The following is a 13,401-nucleotide window of genomic DNA, read 5'->3' as shown; positions in this document are numbered from 1 at the left end:
CCCAAGAGCAAAGCGACTGGGACAACAGAGTAAGTGACTCCTCTACAAATCAGTTTACACTGGGATGGAGCAAAGGGCTGTCACAGACATGAATTAAGCTGCTGTGATTGGAGAATTTGTGAAATGTCCTCAAACTGTGTCTTTCTGCTCATCATCACTTTTGATGTCTTTTCAATCATTCTTCCGTGATGTTACCTATTAACGCATCTGCAGGAATGATGATACTGTTTGATTGGAATTTTTTGCTTTAACTAAGTTATGCTCTGGGTAATGAAGAGGGTTATTCTTACAGCCCACTCTACATAGGTTTCTGTGATTTGGACTGAATTATCACTAATAACCGCATGAGAAAATGCATGTACTTAGCACTGTGTGTGGCACTTCATGAATGTTAACGTGTTTGTTATCTCATATAATTCTAATGTTCTCTATGATTATTAAAATCACCAGTCAGATATCCAAAGTAAATTCTAAAACTGAACTTAGAAAAAACTCACACAAAAGGCACTTCGATGCATTTTCCTTTCCATTGATGTTTGGCATTTAATGTTGAAAAATTACACATAATAGTCAAAGCACTGGAGCTAAAGAAGGTATTTGATTATTACTTGGGTAACTATTGATTATTACCTGGGTGCAAGCCGACTATGTAACAGTGAAAACTTGGGAAAAAAAAAAAAAAAAAAAGATGAATGGGAAGGACTACCCTAACCAGGTTGCATTTCTAAAGTAAAATGAAATACATAATAGTCTAGGAAACTAATATTTTATTGCTATTGTGTCTGAACTTTTCTTTAAAATAATGAAACTTCCGCTTTGTAAATAACGCATGCTCAAAACAGATGCAATCACATGAGGCATATCTAGGAGGAATTTTGGGACAATTACATCACAGCTAAAATCCTTTCCTTGTCATTTCTGTTGAGATCCATTTGCTGGTGAAATAATTTTTTCTCTAATATGGTGTGGATCATAGCAACAGTGGGTTCAGATGTAACCATTTAGGAGGAGAGGCCTAGCTCAGTATGCCAGAAAAAAGAAAAAAAAAAAAAAAAAAAACACGCACCACAAAGAACATTGAGATGAATGGCTCTATTTTATGAGCCATAAAAGTTTTATTCATCTTGACACTGAAACAGGTTTAGGCAGTGAGTTGACACGCCTTAAATAAATAAGTGGAATTAATTCCCCAGCCCTTGAAACAATAGCAGCATGCACGTAGAACGGAGAAATGCCCCATTGTTTCCTGTGGCTGCCTGATATTGATATTATTTGTGTTTTTCTGTGCTGCTGCCTCAGGGGCCTGGTTGATCCACTTCAGATTCATCCCCTGTTTTATTAGAGGTTGAAAAAGGTTCAAGACCTGTTTGTACCACAGCTCCCACCGACAGCTAAGGAACCAGTTTGGCGTCTGGTTTGTCTGTTGTTTTACTGCTGACCTTCAAATCAACTTTAACCCCTGACCTCTGGAGGCATCTATCATGACAAGAGGCTGTTTAACACAAATGGTGCCCATTTATAGGGGAAGAGACTCAGAAGATTTCCTTTTTATGAAGAATTTAGTTTTTCACCCCTCTTTTCTCAGTCACCACAGGTGAAATCCCTCTTAGCAGCTGGCTTATGAAATAATGTGAAGGGAGGCCTTAATGAGCAGAAAGCACCCTCAGCTGGAGATAAATATATGCAAATGAGATGCACAAACAAAGGAGCCTGGACAGAGAAATATCTGCAATTCCAGCAAAATGCTGCCTGCAGCTCGAAGATGAACAGCTTTGATAAAATGGTAACAAAAAGCACCTTTTTATCCTCCAGCGTGTTTTACATTGCAATAGACCATTGTCATTGCAACCCAGTGGAGCATGCAGAGGTTTTCTGCACTGTTTCAGAAAACTGTTTAAACATTTGTTTTAAGGCATTCATGAAATATAATCAATGGACTGCTTCTCTGTTGTTGTTGTGATTTTTTTTTTTTCTGAGTGTGTTTTAGATGTTGCTGTAGTTATTTTACCTGTTGGTCTTTTCGGGGTTTAACGTTGCTGTCTCGCTATGCTATTTCACTTTTCGGTGACTGTTCCCTCCACTGGCTAGAATGACTTTTTTTTTTTTTATTTCAATGGAAAGAGATTTCAAGTTAATAACTAGTAAGAATCGGCTTTGAGGAAGGGTTTGAACCATCACGGAGCAGCACCCAAACAACTCGTTTTAATGATGGCAATCAAGTGTGTAGAGCTAATTCAGAGACAGGCATGGAACATGCTGATTTTAATAAGCTTTCAAAAGGCAATCTCTAACTTTTAAAAGTCTCTTTTTAATTTAATCGTCCTTGGTTCATACGATGCCAAAACAAACAAAACCATTAAAATATGTTTTCAATATGTATCCGCAGTGTTATTTGATAGTGTTTTAAATTAGCATTGTGTTGGTAAAATATTGATTTGATGAGCTTTAAAAATGGAAGAGCTAAAATCATCAACCTATTTGGGGGAAAAAGGAACATTTTTCCTCTAAAAAGGAATTAAGCCCCAGCCCCAGGATCTTGCCAGAGAGAGGCTGGACCATGACACGGAAATTGCTGCGTTCGAGCATACGTATTACGTTTAGGTTAATAATCAAAGCGGTGAAGGTGAGAGAAGAAACACTATCTATACACTTCCCATGTGTCAAAACACTATTGCCCTAAAAGCTCGGCAAGATTTGGTTCTTTCATTTATAATACAATCCTAGCCTTCTGCGGTAGAGATGTACGAGGGTCTTTACATTTCCTTTGCCTAAATTATTTCATCTCGGTTGCTTGCACTGGAGTAGAGACATTTCTTCTGAGTACTGTGTAGCTTTCACATTTTATGTGCATTTCATCAGGCAAATGTCAAATTTGCTAATAACAAGAAAATCTCCTCATTTTTAATCATGCCACTCCTGTTGCATGGGGGTGGGGGGGTGGAGAAGGGGGTGGAGGAGGGAACATAAATGCATTGAGCAGTCTGACCAAAAGAAGAAGGAGAAAAATGCTTATTTGGGTTTTAAAATGACACATGCTCGGTTCTATCAATGTCTGCATCAGTGCATCATTAAATTCAGGATTTCAGGAGTTAATAGAAACTTGGTTATATTAGGGATGCTTTTCCAAGCCCAGGTTTGAAGCAGCATAATTATGTTCAACTGCTGTTGTTTGGAAAGGGCGAACAGCATCTTAGGCACAGAACAATGAAATTACAGCTGAGATTTAGGTTAGCAAAAGCCGTCTTCTCCAGGCTTTTATGATTCATTATTTCCCATTAAATACAGTATTAGAAGCATACACTGGATAGCTCATGGTTGCTGCTCTCGGAGCACATTATCTATATTACACAGGTCTGGGGAGCAGAATTAGAAAACTTTGGGGGAATGAGCAATATGTGTTTGCTGATAGAAGTACCATATGGCTCATCTTCTTCAATTGCTTTCATTGCGACTCTGATGCTGGAGAAATTAAAGTTTTATTTGATGTGGCACAGCTTAATGAACTGTCTTCTGTTAGGAAAATTGAATATGTTTCCTGTTATTTGAGCACAGAGCCTCCATGGTTTGGCTGATGAGGGATGCATTATGTATTGTTTATTTAGCATTTTGAAAACAAAAGCAAGATATTGAAGGTAAAATTGATTACTGCTGGATTGCATTATATAATCAAGTTTTCTCCTTTTAAATTTCCCTTCACAATCCTTTTGTAGTGTTTTCATATGAGATTGTTGCATGTTTTTTTGTTTTTCAGAAATACACAGGGCTTGGTTTTTATCAAGATACCTTTATTTGTAAACAAGCCACGGGAAACTCTAGACTCAGTAGTGTTATATTTGTAAAGTTCGAAGGAGAATGTTTGGGGATAATGAACATATTCAGCTTGTGTGAATCTAATTGCAAAACTTCCAGTTTACCCCCAGTTGGTTTAGGGAATCCAACATTTGCTAGTTGAAAGGGGGATGTCATTCTCTTTTGTCTGAAAGAGACCACTTCAGAACATGCTGGGGAGGGGCCATAAGGAAGGGAAGAGTTTTTTAATATTTGGAAATACAAACCTCAAAATATCAAATGTAAGATTTTTGAGTTAGTTGGAGGTAAATGAAAAGACCACATTCAACCTGTGAATTAAAAGAAAAAAGGAAGCGTATACACCATGAATTTAGATTTTCTTTTTTTTACTAAATAAATCTGATTAAAGAAACCGATCAAAAATATACTTACACGGTGAGAAAATTGGCATGTCAATCCATGTGAATGGTCTCCATCCCCTGAAAGAATCTGCAAAGAGATTCATTTAGCATTTTGTTTAATTTCCCCATTTTTGTTTTGGATCTGATTGTTTTAGAAATATGAAATCTGACTGATCTCTAAATGATTTTACACCGAATGTAAAATCATCTAATTGCTGTTTCTCTCATTTTCCAGTGAGAAACAATCCTCATATGTGCTGATGACTCAAGCACACGAATCGGCAACAAGCAAGTAGGATAAAAAATAGTTAAAATGAATCAACATTTATCTGGAAGATACAGTCCTGACCCTAAAAAAAAAAAAGAAAAAAAAAGAGTCATTTATCTTCTGTGTCCTGTGATGTTTTGAAGATTCTGGCAAATATGGCAGTTAAACAAACTTCTCTCACAATCTAAATACTGTCTGTTCAAGAGAGGCTTCCAATGTTTATAGCTCATAAGTAAAGAAAAAAAAAAAAAAACTCTGGTATTTTACCAAGAGTAGTGCTCTTGAAAATGTCTCCGAACAAAGTGTTTAAGCAAAACTTTGGCCACAGATATTCTCAATTCCTCATTCTTCCTCTGATTTTTTTTTCAGTGAGGTATTTTCATATTCTATCATTATCTTCCCTTTCTTGAAATTAACAAATTAATTTCAAAAAATTAACGCCTGACTATGACCTGGTCATACAAACTTCCTTCAGAAACAGTTGAGAAGAAAACATCACATTTTTATGAACCCCATCTCCTGCCAGGGGCCTCAGAGGAGGAACACCATTATGCATTGTTATCAGCGTGGTGTAATTTGACTGTTGACAAAGTATCCGTGGCAGTGAGAATGAGCGCAGTTAGAAGGGTGGCGGATTGTAATCAAGAAGATGCTTAGCTGTGCAACACTGCATCTTGAGCAGATTTGAATCAACATTGCCTTAAGGGGACACACACACATACCAAAAGAAAAAAAAATCCATTAATTTTTAGAGGAAAATTAGAGTGGCACTTGATGAAGTAAAATTTGACATGCGTTAATTGCTCCGCAGCTCTCCTAATTAGAGATTTTCAAATTCTTTTACTGCTGTCACCATGATGGCACATTGTCTTGCTGGACAAATACTGAAATTGCAGATTCGTTTCATCAGGAAGTTTTATGGAGGAAGATTGGACAGTGTCCTCTAGTCTACTTCCAAAAGGTGGACAGCTGGAGAGCAAAGAGGGGTTTTCGGCATTACCTTCACCAAAGATAAAAATAGGCTTGTTAAAACAGTTTCTGTTACAAGACTTAATGTAAAGGAAGTAGGTGCTGATGCGATTTTCTTAAACAGGCGGAAATGTTCCTTTGATACTCATGCCTCTGCTGCATATGAAATATTTCAGGTGGGAAGAAAAAAAACCAGTGAAATGCTGCATTATAGACACGTTCTCATATTTCTACTTACAGTCTTCAGAAATCAGAGAAAGGGGATTTTGAAAGGCCATGTCACATTTTTCCCAGGTCTGAAGTGGAGGGCAACAGCATCTCTGGTCCCCCTTCTTACCTAATAGTAATGATGCTGCTCTTTGGCCCTCAGGATGGCACCAAATATGATCCCATAATAATTTTGGTTTCCCTTTTTCAACCCCTCTGTCTAGCCCTTGAACCTCTCTTAATTCATTAACATACCGAGTTTTTTCAATTTTCTATTTTCTTGCAATAACAATATTAATGCCGGGGTGAAAGCTTGATTGGAGCTAAATTACTTGTTACCTGCTGGCATTTATTTATATGGCATTGAATTATAAAGCTTTGCTATTGTCATGCCTTGGGCGAATTGTTTATGACACCAGTAATAGGAGTAATTGTTATTGTTGAAATTACCTGTCAGCTACCCATAGCAGTGGCCCTTGTCCCACTGACAAATAGTGACAAGGGAGAGGTATCCTCCATGCGTCCCCCTGATGGCTTCTCCTCTGATAATAAGAAGTGCAGGGCCTCTGATAATTTGCCTGTCACTGTTGAGCGCAGCTCAGAGAGAGTTAGCCAAATTGTTGTCATTCACTTTGACAAAGACAGCAAGATGCTCCTGTGCAAGAGGAGGATTATCAAAATAAATGAAATCGCTTACACACCCTTTGTTTGTTTGGCTCAAGAATTGCCTGGCTTTGTATGAGGTGGTGAGATCAGGGTCCAGTTCTGGGAATACCTCTGTTCATTCTAAGATGAGGATCCCCGGGAAGAAAAGGCCCTTCAGAAGACTCACTATTTTGCAATTTGCATTAGCTATTTAGAAATTATTTTCGGATATAAAGAAAAAGTCAATAAAATTGTAACAAGAAGTCTGTGGACGTGTGGGCGAATGCATTAGTTTAAAGCACATGTGAAATCCACACCTTTTCTCTCCTGCCTTCCTTTTATCCCTCTTTTTTGTTTTTGATCCACGCAGGCATTCAAATTCAGTAAGTGTGCAAAAATGCACAAATTTCCCAGGTGCGATCAAGTTTTCTTTAAAACTGTAGAAATCTGCATCTGTGACTCTTAAAGCCTTTCAAGATTATACAGTCAAATTTAGGATTATTATTTCAAATGGCTGTTTCCTTTCCATAAATTATCTTTTATTTATGTAATATCTTCATGTGTAAAGAGATAAATGAAACGTAGTTCCAGGTATGAAGCATCAATTATCACAGGCTAACAGAGGAAGCAAAACGACTCTGTTATTGCCAGAGCTCCAATATAAATATTTGCATTTTAAAACCCCTTGGTTGCAGCCTGTGAACCTGTCATAGAGGAGAGAGGGGGACATGGGAGTGGGGGATGGGGTCTGGGACTGTCCACATCTGAAAGAGAACTACTTTAAAGTAATCAAACCCTTGCTCTTATAAAAACCAAAATCATTCTCACCATTGCACAAAAAGCATCATTTCACGCTAGGAAAATTCTTATTTTTAAGGGGCCTGTGAGGTTATTCCTCATAGATCTTGACAAATACTTTCTGTTATAAGACGTTGGAAAGAAAAGATATAACTAGGATAAATGTAAAATATTGGCTCCTTATAGGATAGTAATCATCTGTTTATTGGTCTCTACCAGACAAGTAATGACCAAGCCCAGCATTAAGTGCCAGCAACATTGCCTTGGGCCCTTCCCCTCCTAACACTGGCCATCATCTGATTAGAGAACCTCAAAGAAGTCACTATTGCATAATTTTCTGGGTCTTAACAGTGTAGGTTGGCTGGCAGGAAAACTACCTAGGAGGGTTGATAAAGCAACAGTGAAACATGATTTTATTTACTCCACTTACACCGTGCTCTCTGAAAAAAGTCTCTGAGTATCTCAGACGCTGGTGGCTGCACAAGGAACCTAAAATTGGTTCAAATAGGAATTGTGGGAGATGTGGGGGAGGCAGCGGGGTTGGGGGAGGGGGGCAAGACAGGAAAAGTAAAATTATCCATCTCTTAAAGCTTTCCATGAGCTGCACCTAGAAGTAATTAACAACATTGTTATGGGCATCTAGACCTTTTCTTAGGTGTTCTGTATTTAAAGCAGGTAAGTTTCTAGCAGTGCTAAACTCATAGATGCAAAAACATGATGATGGGAATAGAATGAGTTTTTAATTCCTAATAATAATGAAGTCGACGAAAGGCAACCGCTCACTGGTTAACCATGTTGAATGTCCCTGATTAACAAGTGGAAGGCAGTGACATAATTAAGAGGTTATCGGTAGTAATAAAAATGCTCAAACCTGTCTTGGAATGTGATCCCTTTAACAGATAATTTTTAAGAATGTAGCATGTCCTTGCTTTCTCTGTCGAGACACATGTTAGTGATCCCAGGAGGGAAAATAAACATACGTTTTTAAATGAAGATATTTAAAATGTACCCCATATTTCAGCGTGTTGCTGTAACCTGGTCTTTTTTATGTTCCTCCTATAAAACCTAAATTAAGCCTCTTAGGAGTGGTTTTGCTGTAGGCTTCGTCTAAAATCACAATACATTTTAAATGGTTCCAGTACTTGAGCGCACTTTAACATGTGATCACTACCGTGCATTCTCTTCCCCCCTCTTCCAAGCAGCAGGCTTTTAAAAGGATGAGCCTTCTTTAAAATTTAGCTTCATTTGAAATGTAAACTTTTAACAAATAGTAATTGCTCCTGTAGCTCTATTGATAAAGTGACTGGCAGCAAATCTTTTCTCTCTCGCGCTCTCTCTCCGTCTCTGTCTCTGTCTCTCTCTCTGTCTCTCTCTGTCTCTCTCTCTCTCTCTCTCTCGTAACATTTTGAAACACCCATCAGTGTCAAAGGAAACTGCACACGTCTCCTTTGCTGCTCTAAATAAGGCTCAGCAATGTTAAGAAAAATGTCAGAAAAAGCTCAGTGGATTAAAGTAACATTTCTGCACCATGTCACGGAGAATGGCAGGGCAGACTGGTCTGCATAATTCTGAAAGATATCTCGTGTAAAATGCTTACTCTATAAACCAAATGAAATTTTATTTGGAAAGATTTAAGATTGTATTTGATAACATACAACATCCAGTTGTTTTTCTAGATCCTGTTATTCCTTAAGATGCCTTTGGTATGTATTTTTTAAATCAGAACAATAATACACTCTTCTCTTTGTAACATGTTTCTCCACCCGTGTGCAGCGTTAAAATACATTTCAGACTCTTCAAAGCATTTTTCTTTTCTTTCTCAAATTCCTAGGATGTTCATTCAGTGAAAGCAGTAAAAACGCTGCGCTTTTGCGCATGCAAATTTATTGAGCTAATCAGTCCTTTTTCACCTTAAATAAAATTTGTATATAGCTTTGGAGATTCTCAGAACCGTTCGCTTATACATATAAAAAATAGAGAGAGAGCATTTACATTTCATTCATGTATTAAAAATAAATTACTGGCTTGAGATTTTTAGTTTTGTTCTATTTTTTTAAAGAATATTCAATAATTGCAAAAGAGTATAACGGTAGTAACATATCTCAGTATCATAAGTATGTAATTAAAACTTAACAGTTAAAAAAGAAAATAATGCACAGATTCATTACTGGATACCAACAGACACAGCAAAATTAGTTTTACAGAAACAAGGTAAATCTCAGCTGATTTTAAGTATAAACTTTTTCAAAACGGCTTAAAAATGAATTTAGACAAATCTGTCTCTTAACCTTTAAAGATTTCCTGCCTGTTTCTGTATGTCCTTTATTACATTAATTTTTTATTTAAATTACACCATTAACTGGATATGAATTTATCAAGAATACATGTATTGATTTATAAAACAGTACCATTAATTATTATAATAGCTAGATGTAGCTGATATTACAAAGCCATTTAAAGGTTTTTAATATAACTTGGACATACATAGATAGATAGACATTATGGACAAGACTACAATTTAAACTGGCTACTAGCAGTTAATGAAATCCTTGATTTATATTCTAGTTTAGAGATTGATTATATTGTTGCTTTGTAAAACTATTTATATTATGCCATTTTTCAAAGGATGTCTCAATAAAAAAGCTAAATAAAATATTCAGTCAATTCCCAAAGCAGATTTTGTTTTCTATATTTTAAATGCTAGTGAAAATAATTGATTGTGTGTGTTCCAAGCTTTGTCATTTCCATTCCAGAGGTGGCTTTCTTGATGGGAGCCTCGTTTGCAATGCACACTTTCACACACTCTTGATCCTTGCAGAAACAAACCCCTTCTCTTTATTTCATTACCAACATCGTTCCCCACCACCCCCCCCCAAAAAAAAACAAACCCATGTATATTTCACAAAACCCGCACATCAGGACACATAAGTCTTTTTGGCATCTTTTATGTTATGCATTTTTTTTTTCCTTAAGGTTGTGGAAAACTGGGACTTACCCCAAAGCCGCAAAGCAGGCAATCACGAAGAGTATTTGGGTAAGAATGCAATCTGAAGAGAAAAAAAGAAAAATGAGGAAGAATATAAGCAAATAACTGTAACACTTTCAAATTACTTTTCAAATGATAATTAGCCAATGCATAGATTGAAAGTTAAATTCTTTTCACATTGTACTTGGTTTGGGTCTCCTAGTCTCTTTATTTATATCACTTTTCCTTGCCTGGCAACATATGTTACCGATTTATTATAGTATTTTTACTGTTAGCAGACAAATCTAAAGGCTAGCTGAGAAGGCTAGCTTCATCTGATGACTTTCACAACAACTGCAGGGCATCCTTGAGGGTGAGCCAATAGGCTCTTTTGAAGCTATAATACTATTAACCATTTTGATGCCGAAATATTCCTTATGGCTAAAGTTGTTTCTCTTTTTGTAGGTGCTCTGGGTTTTGCATATACAAAAGTTTAATGTAAATGATTTGTTTAGTAAATATTTCACTAGCCTTCTAAGCACTTTCTTCCATGTGTCCTAAGTTGCATAAAAGCCACATGAATGCTTTGGTTTCTTTATTTTCCCTTTCTTTTACAGGACACTGAAATCTGGACACACATTTATAAGTAAACAGCTATCAAGCATCAACTTAAGTTGTCACTTCCCCCTCCCCCACGCCATTAATTTTCTGCTATGCTACTAAAAGAAACAAATAATCTTTTAGAGTTTCAATGATCACATCTCTGATATATGTACAGTCCAGAGAAGTAAAGTTCAAGCAAGAGAGATTCTTTTTGACTAAGAATCTGAAATTACTTGGCAAATTAAAGGTGCCCTTTGTTATGGCCATTTCAATGGCTACGTGGTACTAGCCAAAGGTTTATGCCTTTTAATACGTACACATGAAAATGTTTTCGAATTGTATTTGTTGACTAAAGCTATTCATTTGAAAGCTGCCGAATAACAAACTTCCCTCTTTGATCACCTGTAATTGACTTCAGACCAAATTAGCCAGTTACTTGAATTTAAAATCTTGTTTAAAAACAATCTCTTTCTCCACTTAAATGTCCCACGTGGCGTTCACTTCCAACTTCAGGTACATTTTATAGACTTTCTTCTGAGCATGCATGGCTTAAAATTTTAGAAATTAAATCTCAAATTTTGGAAGCCAGTGTTTCTGGTCTACAAGGTCCAGCTCAGCCACTAAAATTTTAATGTAATTTTGATATTAGAATTCAGCCAATAAAACCGAGATTATTCATGGCCACACTTAGGGGTCTCACTATCCAGAAAGTGCATTTTGAGGACCTGGAATGCACCCTGCACCTCTGAGATGCAGAAGGTGCCTAAGAGGTACTGTCTGTCCAAACACACCTAGCACAGTAGACGGTCTTCAACCCGTAGCCATAACTTTCCAACGTGTTTCAGAAACACCACCAATTTGGTTTTAAAATATTTGCATGTAGAATTTGCTTTTGGAACAGGTGGTGAAATAACTACAATCCATCTCACCGTTCAGCTAATTCTATTTTTCCTTGATTAAAAGTTCACAGATATTCATCATTTATACTTCAGTATACTGGCCATAAATTTTATTTTAGTATTAATTATAATTATCCCAGCACAATAAGTACATTTTATATTTATTCATATATAGATAATGCAGCTTCGTCTTAGTCTAATGTCAGTTAATCTTTAAGTGGGTTTATTGTTAATACCTATTGTCAGATATTTACGGTATTTATTTCTCTTTTGTCCCCAGGAGGCATCTTATGGTGACTATAGGTAATTTTAAGTCAGAAGCAATTATGATCAACAGGACTTGAGCTTCAGAGAATGAGGCCAACTTTCTGAAAGCATAAAGGCACAGCAATTCTGAAAGTGATTGTGTGTAGGGTTATCAATACCCAAGTGACTCAGTGCTAGTCCTGTCATTCCATGAATGACTCTATCCTAAAGGCAGTGAGGAGGACAAGTCAATTTAAATATTAATTTTCTCATAAAAAAAAAATGAAGGGAGACAACGCCATAGAAGGCCCTGGAGTTTCCTTCTTCAAAAAATTATACTCTTGAACAAAAATTGAATCTTCAGCAGGATTTTATCCCCATATTTAGAAGCATGCCAACTGTGAGAATGGCGATCCAAGCTCCTTGATGCTTTTTTTCCTTCTAGACTAGGTCCTCCACTCCACGACACAGTGCCCTTGGTAGAGGCCATGGGCCTGCTTCTCTGCTTCTCTTAATCTGCCCTGTCCACCCACCACATCCTCTCTCCCTCCACCACCTTAAAACAGGTGCTTTTTAAAAACCTGAATTTAAAAATACAGGTTCCTCTGGCTTCCTGACTGGGGCTCCGTCATTATCATTCTGTAATGTATCTAAATGGCCCCTTACAGCAACTGGTCCAAGGCTAAGCTGGGATCCCCACTTCTCTGTTGTTCTCTCACCTCCAACCCGACCCCCAAGGGCCACCCCCCTGCTTTCTGTTTTGTCCATCACCTCAGTTCTTTTCCCTTGTTTCTGACCTGCACTTTTTCTGGATCAGACGCAGGCAGGTTGAGAGGTAATGAGAACCAGATGGACATAGCACAGAAATTGCCCAAATGGGTATGAGAATGTGGGGAGCTGTCAGGCATGGAGAGAAGCTGGAATTTTTCAGCAATAAAATGGGATTTATCGCCACTCTACCACAGTCATTGCCGACAACCGTTTACCTTGACAGAAACCCCATTCCAATAGGCCACGCCGATGCAGATTCTTTTTTCCCAAAGAGTGATGATTGGTATTTGTTCTAAGGCTCAAATGGCCTGCACTAAAGGTGAAGCATTAGGCCAAAGTCCTGTATTCCCCACTGAGGCAAATGAACCTGCTAAAATAAGTTCCTTCCACAATGGCTGTGTAATTGAAACCAGAAAGTGAGAGAATTTGATAAATTGCTTGACCCTGAAGGAATGTTAAGGTCATAAATTTTCATTGCATTTTTTCTCTCTCTTTTTTTTATTTTTATATATTGATTATATTTAGTATTTGCTTCAAAATTCAACAAGCTTACAGATCATCAGTTGTGGCCCCAGGGGAGAGCACAGTAAATCATCAATTAAGAGGGCAGGGGCCATTCTCGCCTCATCTTCCAGAGAGGACTGTCAGCTCCTCAGTATGCCAAGGACAGTCATGGAGGTGTCTTACATCTCAGAATTATTCCAACTTTGCACGCAATTTGTCCTAGCGTGGACAAAGTCAAACCCACAGGAAAGATTTTTCTCAGAGGATACTGCTCTACTTCTATCATTTAAGAATGATGAACTGTTAAGAGGCTGGCAATCCATTTACAGCGATCAC

At 37.4% G+C, this 13,401-nt stretch overlaps 1 long non-coding RNA gene across 1 annotated transcript; it reads left to right on the top strand.

Annotated features, from left to right (window-relative positions):
- The first annotated feature begins 1,093 nt into the window (after window positions 1-1,093).
- LOC122496923 lies at window positions 1,094-9,749 on the top strand. Its single transcript, XR_006300988.1, has 2 exons — window positions 1,094-1,783; window positions 4,426-9,749. It is a non-coding gene; the product is annotated as an uncharacterized LOC122496923 (long non-coding RNA).
- The last annotated feature ends 3,652 nt before the right edge of the window (window positions 9,750-13,401 follow it).

This window comes from Prionailurus bengalensis, chromosome A3, assembly GCF_016509475.1.
Source record: "Prionailurus bengalensis isolate Pbe53 chromosome A3, Fcat_Pben_1.1_paternal_pri, whole genome shotgun sequence".
In the NCBI taxonomy this organism is placed as follows: Eukaryota; Metazoa; Chordata; class Mammalia; order Carnivora; family Felidae; genus Prionailurus; species Prionailurus bengalensis.
The sequence above is the reverse complement of the archived record's forward strand: the minus strand, read 5'-3'. Positions and strand labels throughout refer to the sequence as shown.